The sequence below is a fragment of the Oncorhynchus kisutch genome, linkage group LG12, assembly GCF_002021735.2.
Source record: "Oncorhynchus kisutch isolate 150728-3 linkage group LG12, Okis_V2, whole genome shotgun sequence".
Lineage (NCBI taxonomy): Eukaryota > Metazoa > Chordata > Actinopteri > Salmoniformes > Salmonidae > Oncorhynchus > Oncorhynchus kisutch.
Window position 1 is genome coordinate 28,137,434 of NC_034185.2, and position 15,364 is coordinate 28,152,797.

General features: G+C 42.8%; 1 long non-coding RNA gene across 1 annotated transcript; it reads right to left on the reverse strand.

Moving 5' to 3' along the window:
• Positions 1-11,952: 11,952 nt before the first annotated feature.
• LOC109900278 (uncharacterized) lies at positions 11,953-15,155 on the reverse strand. Its single transcript, XR_002256571.2, has 4 exons — positions 14,927-15,155; positions 14,572-14,686; positions 14,324-14,386; positions 11,953-14,078 (listed from the first exon to the last, which is right to left on the reverse strand). It is a non-coding gene; the product is annotated as an uncharacterized LOC109900278 (long non-coding RNA).
• Between the last annotated feature and the right edge of the window lie 209 nt (positions 15,156-15,364).

Below are 15,364 nucleotides of genomic sequence, written 5' to 3' on the forward strand. Positions count from 1 at the left end.
GTGAGTGTTGCAACTGAGGACAAAAGCTATGCGCTTCAGCACTTGGCGGTCCCATTCTGTGAGCTAGTGTGGTCTACCACTTTGCGGTTGAGCCGTTGTTGCTCCTAGAAGTTTCCACTTAACAGCACTTACAGTTGACCAGAGCAGCTCTAGCAGGGCAGAAATTTGACAAACTGATTTGTTGGAAAGTTGGAATTTTATGATGGTGCCACGTTGAAAGTCACTGAGCTCTTCAGTAAGGCCATTCTACTGCCAATGTTTGTCTATGTAGATTGCATGGCTGTGTGCTCAATTTTATACATCTGTCAGCAATGGGTGTGGCTGAAATAGCCAAATCCACTCATTTGAAGGGGTGTCCATATACTTAAAATAAAATATATATATGGTGTATTTGCTTTAATTCGTTAGTTTGTTATTTCACACTGGAGCTTCCAATAAAATAGAGAAAACAAAGTAAAAGAATAAGAGCAAAGTTAGCAAAGGAGAGAGAGAGACACAGAGGGAAGAGAGAAAAATATAAGTTTTGGATGATCTTGGACTGTTGGATCTGATCGATGGGATAATAACTCAGAGCGCTGATCATTTGATTGCATTGTCTTCTATTTTACCAAGCACCTTTTTTCCTCTAGTTGTTCACCTTATTCTCCTCCGAATCTCCTCTTCCACCTACTTTAGGCTCTCCTCTCCACCTCGTCATACTCCCACATCCTGTTACTTTTCCTTCTCCTTCTTCTCCCATCCTATCCTTCTCTTCTTCTCCCCCTTCCTCCACAAGACTAGACCTGGCTTAAGGCAGATGTGGATAACCCTAGCCAAGCGAAGAAAGGTGAAATGACCACAACCCAGAGAGCGCTCTCTCTCTCTTTTCCCCCTCTCCTTTGTCTTCTACACACTCATCAGTAGACAAGCATCTCCCTAAATCACACTAATCACATAAACCAAGCAAGCAGAAAGCAGAGGAAGAAAGGGACCTAGTCTAGACCTTCCACACTAATATAACATTTTAAATAAGGGAGTTTACATACATTAGAACAGTGTTTCCCAACTCCAGTCCTCGAGGCGACAAAACAAATGTGTCTTCTGGGGGGTAGTTATGACCTGGAGTTGGGAAACACTGCATTAGAATAGCCATACTACCACTGACTGAACATCCATACCAGGGGTGGCAGTGGACTTATCTCTGGAGAGCAGGGAGGGTGAGAGAGACATAGCTGAGACTCAGCTGTGTGGGTTTGTGTACTTTTGTGTCAATTGAACATGCCTGCAGACAGGGAGTGTATTCCTCCTCCTCCTCTCTGGCAGCTGGCAGTCTACTCTCCTGAACATGGGAGACCTGTTAACAGGTTACAGATGTGTGCTGCTTGGAGCAGGTCTGACTGCAGCCAACACAGAGCACTGTCAGTGAGCACTGTGGAAAATATCAGCTTTCACTCAGTTTAAGGAACACATGGAAATGTCAAGATACACCCACACACTTGTATACACAGGGATATAGACTACTATTCATATTACATGCTCTGTCAAGGACAATCACATTCATACATACATTCACATGCCTACAGACATGAAACCCACATGCACACACTCTCTCTCACACACACACACACACACACACACACACACACACACACACACACACACACACACACACACACACACACCCCTGACCCCCTTACACACAAACCGAGATATGCATACACACAATCACCTCAAACACACACAGTCACACACAAACTTTGGCACTGGATTGAAAGTAAACACTTTCACCTTTGCATCACTGTGGTTATAAATCAATCTATGAAAATAAAGCCTTAACTCTCCCCCGACATATTCAACCAATATAACTCATCAATCATAAAGTAACACCCTAAGGCAATAGGGTGCGATGGTTACTCAGGGAATGTCACAGGATGCCTTATGGCCAACGTGACATGGTGTGATGAAAGAAACATAAAGGAACTCAAATCCTTCTGTTCACCTGATTTAGAATTCCTCACAATCAAACGTAGACCGCAATATCTACCAAGAGAATTCTCTTCGATTATAATCACAGCCGTATATATCCCCCCCCCCCAAGCAGACACATCGATGGCTCTGAACGAACTTTATTTAACTCTCTGCAAACTGGAAACGATTTATCCGGAGGCTGCATTCATTGTAGCTGGGGATTTTAACAAGGCTAATCTGAAAACAAGATTCCCTAAATTTTATCAGCATATCGATTGCGCAACCAGGGGTGGAAAGACCCTGGATCATTGTTACTCTAACTTCCGCGACGCATATAAGGCCCTGCCCCGCCCCCCTTTCGGAAAATCTGACCACGACTCCATTTTGTTGATCCCTGCCTACAGACAGAAACTAAAACAAGAAGCTCCCACGCTGAGGTCTGTCCAACGCTGGTCCGACCAAGCTGACTCCACACTCCAAGACTGCTTCCATCACGTGGACTGGGAGATGTTTCGTATTGCGTCAGATAACAACATTGACGAATACGCTGATTCGGTGTGCGAGTTCATTAGAACTTGCGTTGAAGATGTCGTTCCCATAGCAACGATTAAAACATTCCCTAACCAGAAACCGTGGATTGATGGCAGCATTCGTGTGGAACTGAAGGCGCGAACCACTGCTTTTAATCAGGGCAAAGTGTCTGGTGACATGACTGAATACAAACAGTGCAGCTATTCCCTCCGCAAGGCTATCAAACAAGCTAAGCGCCAGTACAGAGACAAAGTAGAATCTCAATTCAACGGCTCAGACACAAGAGGCATGTGGCAGGGTCTACAGTCAATCACGGACTACAGGAAGAAACCCAGCCCAGTCACGGACCAGGATGTCTTGCTCCCAGGCAGACTAAATAACTTTTTTGCCCGCTTTGAGGACAATACAGTGCCACTGACACGGCCTGCAACGAAAACATGTGGTCTCTCCTTCACTGCAGCCGAAGTGAGTAAGACATTTAGACGAGTTAACCCTCGCAAGGCTGCAGGCCCAGACGGCATCCCCAGCCGCGCCCTCAGAGCATGCGCAGACCAGCTGGCCGGTGTGTTTACGGACATATTCAATCAATCCCTATACCAGTCTGCTGTTCCCACATGCTTCAAGAGGGCCACCATTGTTCCTGTTCCCAAGAAAGCTAAGGTAACTGAGCTAAACGACTACCGCCCCGTAGCACTCACATCCGTCATCATGAAGTGCTTTGAGAGACTAGTCAAGGACCATATCACCTCCACCCTACCTGACACCCTTGACCCACTCCAATTTGCTTACCGCCCAAATAGGTCCACATACGATGCAATCTCAACCACACTGCACACTGTCCTAACCCATCTGGACAAGAGGAATACCTATGTGAGAATGCTGTTCATCGACTACAGCTCGGCATTCAACACCATAGTACCCTCCAAGCTCGTCATCAAGCTCGAGACCCTGGGTCTCGACCCCGCCCTGTGCAACTGGGTACTGGACTTCCTGACGGGCCGCCCCCAGGTGGTGAGGGTAGGCAACAACATCTCCTCCCCGCTGATCCTCAACACTGGGGCCCCACAAGGGTGCGTTCTGAGCCCTCTCCTGTACTCCCTGTTCACCCACGACTGCGTGGCCACGCATGCCTCCAACTCAATCATCAAGTTTGCGGACGACACAACAGTGGTAGGCTTGATTACCAACAACGACGAGACGGCCTACAGGGAGGAGGTGAGGGCCCTCGGAGTGTGGTGTCAGGAAAATAACCTCACACTCAACGTCAACAAAACTAAGGAGATGATTGTGGACTTCAGGAAACAGCAGAGAGAACACCCCCCCCATCCACATCGATGGAACAGTAGTGGAGAGGGTAGCAAGTTTTAAGTTCCTCGGCATACACATCACAGACAAACTGAATTGGTCCACTCACACAGACAGCATCGTGAGGAAGGCGCAGCAGCGCCTCTTCAACCTCAGGAGGCTGAAGAAATTCGGCTTGTCACCAAAAGCACTCACAAACTTCTACAGATGCACAATCGAGAGCATCCTGGCGGGCTGTATCACCGCCTGGTATGGCAACTGCATCGCCCTCAACCGTAAGGCTCTCCAGAGGGTAGTGAGGTCTGCACAACGCATCACCGGGGGCAAACTACCTGCCCTCCAGGACACCTACACCACCCGATGCTACAGGAAGGCCATAAAGATCATCAAGGACATCAACCACCCGAGCCACTGCCTGTTCACCCTGCTGTCATCCAGAAGGCGAGGTCAGTACAGGTGCATCAAAGCTGGGACCGAGAGACTGAAAAACAGCTTCTATCTCAAGGCCATCAGACTGTTAAACAGCCACCACTAACATTGAGTGGCTACTGCCAACACACTGTCAATGCCACTGACTCTACTCCAGCCACTTTAATCATGGGAATTGATGGGAAATGATGTAAATATATCACTAGCCACTTTAAACAATGCTACCTTATATAATGTTACTTACCCTACATTATTCATCTCATATGCATACGTAGATACTGTACTCTATATCATCGACTGCATCCTTATGTAATACATGTATCACTAGCCACTTTAACTACGCCACTTGGTTTACATACTCATCTCATATGTATATACTGTACTCGATATCATCTACTGTATCTTGCCTATGCTGCTCTGTACCATCACTCATTCATATATCCTTATGTACATATTCTTTATCCCCTTACACTGTGTATAAGACAGTAGTTTCTTTTGGAATTGTTAGTTAGATTACTTGTTCGTTATTACTGCATTGTCGGAACTAGAAGCACAAGCATTTCGCAACACTCGCATTAACATCTGCTAACCATGTGTATGTGACAAATAAAATTTGATTTGATTTGATTTAGGATAGGCATGCCCTGCTGCATGTGTAGAAGTTAATGGGGATCTTAAAAAACTAAACTAAACCATGCTGTCACTCATTTCCAGCCTTGACCTTGTACATACTAGAGCACTTCAAGTCAATTCTCCATATTCTCCATAATTTCAATGATTGAAAAACTGTGGTACTCTCTCTCTCTCTGTGGATGGAGGACTGTGGCTGACTATATGCATATCTTACTGGCTGTGCTAATTTTGTGGGAGTTTAAGTGGATCCTTTGGAGTTTGGTCATTAATTGGAGTTTAGTCATTTGTGTTTGGTCCAGAACATCCCGCTGACCACACCACTCTCCCTTGAGGCAAATAAAACAGTAAATTGTTCAGCCAAGTTTCCTACATTTACCATGTTGCGCTCTATACAGCAACAATGCATGCTAGAAATCGTTAAAGGGAAATGTCACCACTGCTCTATTACACTGTGTATGTCCATTAATATGTCATTAACATATTCTGTGTCAAAGAAATCGAGAATTTCCTCACTACACGCAAATATGAGCGTTTCTGCATCTCATTGGTAGAAACGGGTCAACTACATTTCCTGGTTGTAAGCAAACAACAATATCCAGAATTCCTAGCGATTTCACCGGAGGTGGGTCCAGTGGAGGTGGATATCTAAATGTCTGTGTTTGTAGCCAGCACTTTCAGCCGGAGGATTGGACCTGAAGTCTCAACTGATGAGGTTGCCAGTGCATCGAACGTTTTAAAGTGATGCTATTCCATTGAATTTTCCCTTCACGTCAAAGAGGAAAGGTATCCGATCAGCCAACATCAGCACAACAGAAAATAAGTCGAACTGAGATAACGTAGCTAACTACGTTTGTTTATCTAAACCAAAATCTAACTACCTAGCTCTTATAATACGCTGGCTAGACATTCCGAAGTAATGTAATTATCTAACTGCTATCTGGCAAAGTGATTTGTAACTTTGCAAGCTAACATTAGCTACATTACGTTAGCTACTGACCACCGGATCGTAGATAGCTAGCTAACTAATTGACTAACAGTACCGTAGAGGCTAACGTGACTGTTCGATCCCATCAACATCTGCAGCAGCATCAAGCTCAGCACCAGGAACTAGTGTAAGTTACCTTTGCTAAACCTTTCAATGATAACATGATGAGTAAATAAAAATACTGGAGCTAGGCTTATACGTGGTCCGTGTCTTGTTGTCATCGCTGGCGTTTACAAGTAGGCTACAACTTCTACTGTCGTTTTGTCTGTGTAGTGAAGGCTTAGTTGATTGTTCATACAAGGCTTGAAGTCTACATTGGAGAAAATAAGGTATTAGTAAGGAGGGTTGTGTGTGTGTGTGTGTGAGTGAGAAGGTTAATCTATTGACGTGAGGGGGGTGGGTGGATATAGTACCTTGTTTTCGTGTGTATTGATGGGGGACACATTTGTAAAATGTTGGCTAATCACTAATACTGAGGTAAGGGAGAGAACAGCTTGTGTCTGGTGTGTGTGGGGTCCTTGATAATGCTGCGAGACTTCCTCAAGCACCGTTTTGAGTAGATGTCCTGGATGGGTGGAAGCATGGTCCCAGTGATGTATTGGGCCGTCTTCACCACCCGCTGGAGGGTTTTGTGGTCGTGGACGGCGCTATCCCCGTACCAGGCCGTGATGTAACCGGTGCTCTCGATGGTGCAGCGGTAGTATTTAGAGAGGACCCGGGGCAGCATGCCAAATTTCTTCTGCCAATTACATATTAACATGGTTTCTTGTATGGTTACACATCCTCATGATCAGTCTTTGTTTTACACATCCTCATCAGTATTCATGTCTTTCCAGGAGACTTGCAGTACAAACACATCTTCTGTAAGAGGTCGACGCAGTGGGTGGTGAAGAAAGTGTATGAGCCCAGAACCCACCACTTCAGGGAGAGTCTTGTCCACCTGTCTGTGGAGTGCAAAACAACTTAGAATGTTGTCTACAAGGAGCCAGAGACACAGCTCCCCAAACCCAACATCCCTGCCAACATCGCCACAGCGTCAAAGTCTGCAACACCAGCTTCCATTACCCAACAAGACGAGGTTCACCAGCTGAAGAACAGTCTGGAACCTGCCTGGAGCATTCAGCCAACACAACATCCATATTCCGTTAGACTGATGTTGTAGTATAATATAGAATGCCTAGTATGCTCACAACTGCATTGTGGTATAGATAGTGCTAGCTCTGGTACATAAACTCCAAAAAAGAAATGTCAATTTTTCAGGACCCTGTCTTTAAAAGATAATTCGTAAAAATCCAAAGAACTTCACAGATCTTCATTGTAAAGGGTTTCCCATGCTTGTTCAATGAACCATAAACAATTAATGAACATGCACCTGTGGAATGGTCGTTAAGACACTAACAGCTTACAGACAATTAAGGTCACAGTTATGAAAACGTAGGACACTAAAGAGGCATCTCTACAGACTCTTAAAAAAACACCAAAAGAAAGATGCCAAGGGTACCTGCTCATCTGCGTGAACGTGCCTTAGGCATGCTGCAAGGAGGCATGAGGACTGCAGATGTGGCCAAGGCAATAAATTGCAATGTCCGTACTGTGAGACGCCTAAGACAGCGCAACAGGGAGACAGGACGGACAGCTGATCGTCCTCGCAGTGGCAGACCACGTGTAACAACACCTGCACAGGATCAGTACATCCGAACATCACACCTGCAGGACAGGTACATGATGGCAACAACAACTGCCAGAGTTATACCAGGAATGCACAATCCCTCCATCAGTGCTCAGACTGTCCGCAATAGGCTGAGAGAGGCTGGACTGAGTGCTTGTAGGCCTGTTGTTAGGCAGGTCCTCACCAGACATCACCGGCAACAACGTCGCATATGGGCACAAACCCACCGTCGCTGGACAACACAGGACTGGCAAAAAGTTCTCTTCACTGATGAGTCACGGTTTTGTCTCACCAGGGGTGATGGTCAGATTCCTGTTTATCGTCGAAGGAATGAGCGTTACACCGAGGCCTGTAGTCTGGAGCGGGATCGATTTGGAGGTGGAGGGTCCGTCATGGTCTGGGGCGGTGTGTCACAGCATCATCGGACTGAGCTTGTTGTCATTGCAGGCAATCTCAACGCTGTGCGTTACAGGGAAGACATCCTCCTCCCCCATGTGGTACCCTTCCTGCAGGCTCATCCTGAAATGACCCTCCAGCATGACAATGCCACCAGCCATACTGCTCGTTCTGTGTGTGATTTCCTGCAAGACAGGAATGTCAGTGTTCTGCCATGGCCAGAGAAGAGCCCGGATCTCAATCCCATTGAGCACGTCTGGGACCTGTTGGATCGGAGGATGAGGGCTAGGGCCATTCCCCCCAGAAATGTCCGGGAACTTGCAGGTGCCTTGGTGGAAGAGTGGGGTAACATCTCACAGCAAGAACTGGAAAATCTGGTGCAGTCCATGAGGAGGAGATGCACTGCAGTACTTAATGCAGCTGGTGGCCACACCAGATACTGACTTACTTTTGATTTTGACCCCCCCTTTGTTCACGGACACATTATTCCGTTTCTGTTAGTCACATATTGGTGGAACTTGTTTATTTTATGTCTCAGTTGTTGAATCTTATGTTCATACAAATATTTACACATTTGTTTACATTAAGTTTGCTGAAAATAAATGCAGTTGACAGTGAGAGGACATTCATTTTTTTGCTTAGTTTATGTATATAATGGCGTTTGATCAAAAGTTTTATATAATACTTTTTAAAACCTCTTAAGGATCCGCTCCTTTAAAAGAAAAATCACCTAAAATGTCATACCCAAATCTAACTGTCTGTTGCTCAGGCCCTGAGGCAAGGATATGCATATTCTTTGTACAATTTGAAAGGAAACACTTTGAAGTTTGTGGAAGTGTGAAAGGAATGTAGGAGAATATAACACTTTATATCTGGATAGAGATTACTATAAAGAAAAAACTACTTTTTGTGTGTATCATCATCTGTGAAATGCAAGTGAAATGCCATTATGTATTATTCCTGCCCAGCTGCAATTTAGATTTTGGCCACTAGATGGCAGCAGTGTATGTGCAAAGTTTTGGACTGATCCAATGAACCATTGTATTTCTGTCAAACATTTTGCGCCAATTTAGCCCAAATGTGCCTAATTTGTTTATTAATAACTTTTCATTTTCAAAGCGGTGCACTCTCCTCAAACAATAGCATGGTATTATTTCACTGTAATAGCTACTGTTAATTGGACAGTGCAGTGGGAAATGTTCTTGTTCCTTACAACCTCATGCTAATCGCATTAGCCTACGTTAGCTCAACCGTCGCGCAGGGGACCCACCAAGCCTGAAGAAGTTTTGAAGTGTAGTGACTAGATGATTACAGCCGCACCAGAAAGCAATAAATTGTTGTCTTCAACTTCTGGATCTATTAATTGTGATATTCATTAAATGTACCTGTATTTGGATAAACTAGCTACAAACTTAATTCTAAAGCAATTGATGAAGGGAGTTGGTGTATCATTTCAACTTTCATTTGTTGGCAAGTAAACATGTTTTAATAAAACAGTAGATTAGTCTATCAATATAGCAAATAAGTAGACATGGCTTTTATTTAAGAAAAAGTTTATTTTCTCTGGAGACCGAGGTGAATTAGCACAGCAGTATGCAGGAATAGTTATGGCAATGTATGACATACTGTATATACAGTAGAAGAAAAATATACTACTAACGCCTATAATAAATACTATAGTTCTACAGTGGGAATACTTGCAAATGGTGTTTTTGGGTGGTTCAGAGTCACTTTGATACATGGGCAGATTGTTTTCTGGGACCTTTCACATCTCCTCTTGAGAGTCATTAACTTCTTGGTATCCAAGCGGTATTGTCTGAGAGAGAAAGACAAAAACGCTATAAGACATTCATGGGCAATCGCTGTGTACTGTCTGTTCCTACTGTAGTAGCATGGTGTAGAAAATGAGACATCTCACAGACACATGTTAGCTAGCTAGCTACAACACACAGGTATAGTTACTCCAAGACTAATAGGTATAGCAAACAAAGCTAGCTAGCTTGGCTTGTAGTCGTACTAGCAAGCCCCGTTATAGCTGAATCGATCACGGAATTGTACTGTACTAAACAACACTGCCTTGTGTAAAAAGAGCGCTTATATTGCTAGCTAGCTGCCGACACCAAAACAACTTACTGGTTTGTCATTTGCCCTGCTTGCTGGTCTCATTGTTCTTTTTCTCACTGTCTCAACTCCTCTTCTGTGTATTCCTGTTCATGTATGTATGTTCCTTTGTAAAATAACATAAAAAAAAGGATCTATCAGAAGCAGCCCTTGTAGCAGCCCTTGTAAATCAACTTCCACCTGACTGTGCTGCTGCTCCAGTTTCAACTGTTCTGCCTTATTATTATTCGACCATGCTGATCATTTATGAACATTTGAACATCTTGGCCATGTTCTGTTATAATCTCCACCCGGCACAGCCAGAAGAGGACTGGCCACCCCACATAGCCTGGTTCCTCTCTAGGTTTCTTCCTAGGTATTGGCCTTTCTAGGGAGTTTTTCCTAGCCACCGTGCTTCTACACCTGCATTGCTTGCTGTTTGGGGTTTTAGGCTGGGTTTCTGTACAGCACTTTAAGATATCAGCTGATGTACGAAGGGCTATATAAATAAATTTGATTTGATTTAATTATTGAGAAATTTTGGATAAACACTCCATATAGTGTTTAGAGGTGAAGTTTCCGTTTAATGTAAAGATTATTGTAACACACCCCAGGGCGTGATAACGTCACCGGGTGGCACAGGGCAGAGAGTGTCCCATTGCTGAGATATCCTCATAATGCATATGGGCATAATATTTATTTCAAAACATGCCTGATCCCCTTGGACTGTGTCCCTAGCATATTGCAATGGGTATGGCTATACCGTGTCACTGAGCAGGGATTTTGCATGAGAGTGGCCAACGGAATTAAATAAGGCACCAATAGGTGTAGCTGAAAAGAAGAAGGAAACATGCTGGTAACCCAGATGTCCTAATCCCTTGTGTCTGGTCTGTCTTAGTCCTACCCTGGAGGAAAGGGCTGACGGACAAAAATGTCCCCAGCAGCTTACAAGTGCCCGACTGTGTGAACCAAGTGCAGGTAAGAATGGGACAAATGCCAGAGTGTTGTAGACCTGAGATGGCTGTTTGTGGCTTCCCAGCAAAGTATGAATCATGGAATTCTGTATTGACTGTTTTCTATTTTTCAATTAACAGAGCTAAGTTGCCATAAGATTTCCCAAAAAAGTGAACCCCAGAAACCTGTTTTCCAGTTTTATCATATGAAAACGGAATTGTGTCAGCTCTCTTCCCTGCCTTAACCACCTAGAGTGGGAGCCATGGTTATGACAAATGGCAATCTGTCATCCAGCTCCATAAGTCACAAGACCAGAGGGAGAGCGGACATGTTGAGTTTTGTCCTGGCTCAAAACCTGAGGTGCCAAGGGGATAGCTGGAGAGGGGATGGCACTTGGGGTTAAGAGTGCACATCCCCATTTTGCCACATGAGCAAAGACCTGAAAAAGCACTGCTACACAGCAAATATTATCCCCCCCCAATGCAGATGTGCCCCCCCCCCATTGTTGTGCGAGGCAGAGAGGGGGAGGGACGGCTTCAGCCGCAGCAAAGGACTGTTGAACTACAGGTTTGCCTCTTAGCAGGTGCTACACTGCAAAAATGTAAATCGAAGTAAGATTAAATATGGTAAATCAAGGCAATATATGCTTGTTTTTTGTCTGACAAGATATTTCTTCTTACCAGGCAGTTTTTATGTTGGAGCATTTCACTTGTTTCAAGCTTTTTTGTCCTTAATGATCTTAAGATATTACAAGTTGTTACTGAGATTGTATTACTGGTTCTGAGTAACTTTATGCTCAACTAGAATTATCAGAATTCTAAAGCTGTTTGATCAACACTGACAAGTACGAAACTGCTTTGTCAGTGTCCACATTTCTTATTTCAAGCATCTTATCCTTTTCATCTCTTCACATATTAACAACAGATAATGACCAAATGGAATTCACTGTTTTATTGTCAATCCCAGCACAGAACAAAATACAGTACATAACAAAGACGGTACACTTTTCATATCTGGGAAACACACTATGAATCATTTGAACTGTTGTACAATTCTATTACATCCCCAAGATGGTATTTGACTTGTACATAAGTTTGTTGCTAATTGTGTAATTAGAGGTCAAATCAACCAGCTTTTCAGCATCCACTAACTCAGTGGCCTGTGCAAGGTGTGGGACTTCAACTTGATAAGCAATGATGTTTATATCAAAGCGTATAGTTTGAAATGGTTGATATACCAAACAATAAAGCCTAGAATCAACAAGAAATATGTATTTGACCAGTCCAAATTCTGGCATATTACCATTCAGTACTTTGGCAAAGATCATGGACTTCTGAGTTATGTTTTTATTACAATTTATTACTAGCTATTTGACTGCTACAGCATGGTTTACTTCATTGAAACCTAGGAAGTCCCTACATTTTCCACATAAATATTGTAGATCTTTAACCTCTGATACAGGTCCCATCTCCATTTCATTTGAAAAAATTGGGTGCATTGAACTGTCAACATTCTGGCAGCTCTCATATATTTGGTTCTGATTGATCAAAGACTTGCAAATATTTTTTTAATTGAGCTTGGAAGCCCATTGTTTAAAGAAACACTGTTTAGACTCGAACTGCACACACATATGTCTAACCATTGGCCCCAATGACTTTATCTGTGATGGCAAATGTATCATATAATGCTGTTTGGGTCTGGAAAAAGCTCCTTCCAATGCTTCAAATAATTTTCAATGAGTCACTTCAAACTAGACACAGTCACAATGGAAAGAACAGGTGCAAATACTATCTGTACAATCTCTATTAGCGCATATCAGTTGCATATCTGTATTGACATCCAAACTCTCCAAAACAAATGGCAAATATCCTTAGAAGGACAAGCATTTGCCCAGATCACTGTTTTAGTTTACCATCACTTTAATGTACTAACAGAAATAGGGGATGACTGATCTCTAACATCAAGAGGAGAATAAGGGAAACCAAGAATAGCAGAATTCACTGAGTCCAGATCAATCTGTCCTGACACAACAAGATGATTCAAACCACATTTGGTTTCCAATGGGGTTATGCCCTCCAGAATTACATGTATTATGTCTTGCAGAGTTTGTTGTATGACATCAAAGACTGGGAATTCAACTAACTTGCTCCTTATATTGATCCCGTATGTTGTTCTCAGGCTGTTGCGAAGCAAGTCCGTCTGTGCCTTTTCTATTTCATCACACTGTCTGACATCCAATGTCCTTTTAGTATATGCATCCTCATTGAAGTGTGACTGCATGTCCTCAAAATAACCCTCAGTGTCTGCACTTACTGTAGGCAAAGCCCACACTCTCTTTGAACCATGCTAGTTCATGTTGTGCAAGGGTGTCTCCACAGAGAGAGACCATGGCACCATATATTGTTTTCACTCCGTTAATAGTTAGCATTTTAACCCAACTGTACATTGCATCCATGTCTTCCTTGATTCTATTCAATATTACATCTACACCAGATTGACGGAGGTCTGCTGATCTAGACATGGCAGGTAGCCTGATAGCAGCCAGTTTAGATCTGCATTTTGGATTTATATTTCCTAGGGTGTAGTACACCATTAACAGCTTGCTTTTTGATGCAAAGGATCCTAGTGAATTACAGATCTCTATTTAATCCGCGTACAAAACAATCTGTAATGCCTTTGGTTTCTCTGAAAATAAGGGATGTGATTTTAGAAGAGCATCATCAACAATGTCATGAAAAAAAACTTTCCCTGTACATCAACCGTAGACAAAATCCTTGGGTGTTGATAAGAACTGTTCTAGAATTTGACTAATGGTACATAGTAAAATAATTGATGAAAATGTCTTTGATCCTCCACATTTCATCCTGCATATGGTTCGATCAATGTGAATTTCCTCTGCGTCCAAACAGCTAAACTGCTTCTTAATAACACTGTCCTGTCGAAATGTTGTTGCAACGCCAGCAGAAGGGTCAATGAAATTGTCAAATATATCCATTGCATATCTTCTTCAAGTTGACCTGATGTGCTTCCTGAATGCTTCTTTAGCACTGCCTCCATCTGCTTCCTGAGGTTGTCCAATAGTGATGATTGATATTGCTGTACCCCAGCAACAATGTAATTCACGCCTTTCTGAAAATAAGAGAGAGCGAGAGAGATGTCATTAATCATGGAGGTTGGAACACACCATCATGTATACCTATGATATTCAGATTTTCTTATGACATATTCATTAACATAAGGACATAAGGGACCAACAATAGTAAGGTGGACAACCTAGCACTGACAATGAACTCGACCATCACTGAACCACTACAAAATGCTCTACATAATGTAACAAACCAAATGCTGTGCTCTGTTCAGAAAAAGCATCTTACCTGTGAGGGATGATGCTTGGTTCTGGCATTTATCACAAAAGCATTGGCATGTGTTGTCAGATCCTAAAAGAATGTTGACATTGAATGTAGTATCCTGACATGTGCAGGCTGGACATTACTAGTTCAAAGTATAATGTTTGTGACAGGAGAAGTGGTTGTGAAGACTGATTATGAATGCTATTAGTAAATCTAAGTACTTAAAAAAATATGGTCAATTTCAGTAGATTGCCACCAACTGAGTAATTTACTTGTTGCACTGTGACAGCTCCATGTTGGTCAATGCCCCTTTGCCCTTCATCTGAGTGAGATGTATGGAGTTGCTGATCAGTGAAACTAGAAGCTGATCGTTTTTTTAATGTTGTCCTGTGTTCAACACATCAAAGAAACAGATTATTATTTGAAATTGTATTTAGTTTCATCAATAGATTTATTTAAGTGTTTTGTTCCTATTTATCATTGATTATTTTCACATTAACCCAGCTTTAGTCATTATTATCGAATAGCCTATGGACAGTATGACTTTTGTCCGTGTATTGTCCGTTCATTAAATTCGTATTTTTTAAATCCAGAGAACCAAAAAAGAAATGCTAACTAGCTACTTACTTGTTCCGGTGGTACTTGGCTTTCCTCCGATGGTTGTTCATCTGGTCGGTTGCAATCAAGTAGGTGTTGAAGGGGGTTTCTCTTTACATGATGATAGAAGGAATTGTACACTATATTCCTCACTGCATCCGTCAATACCACAGAGCAAACAGAAATCAGGGCTATGACTGTGCAATGTATTGATATGGATTTATAATACGACCAAGTAATTTGATTGGAGTAGAGTACAACAGCACCGGGACTTTTAACTATACATGTATCACTCCGCTTTACAGGTGTTCTAATAACTGTTAATTACATTAACGATTGTTATCTATCTTAGATTGTAACAAAGTTCGCACCGCAAAAATGAACATATTTCCACAAATAACATTTGAGTTAAATTATGAATGGTCGTCAGGAGAGGACGGTAACGTGTAGACCTACACAAAGTAGCAG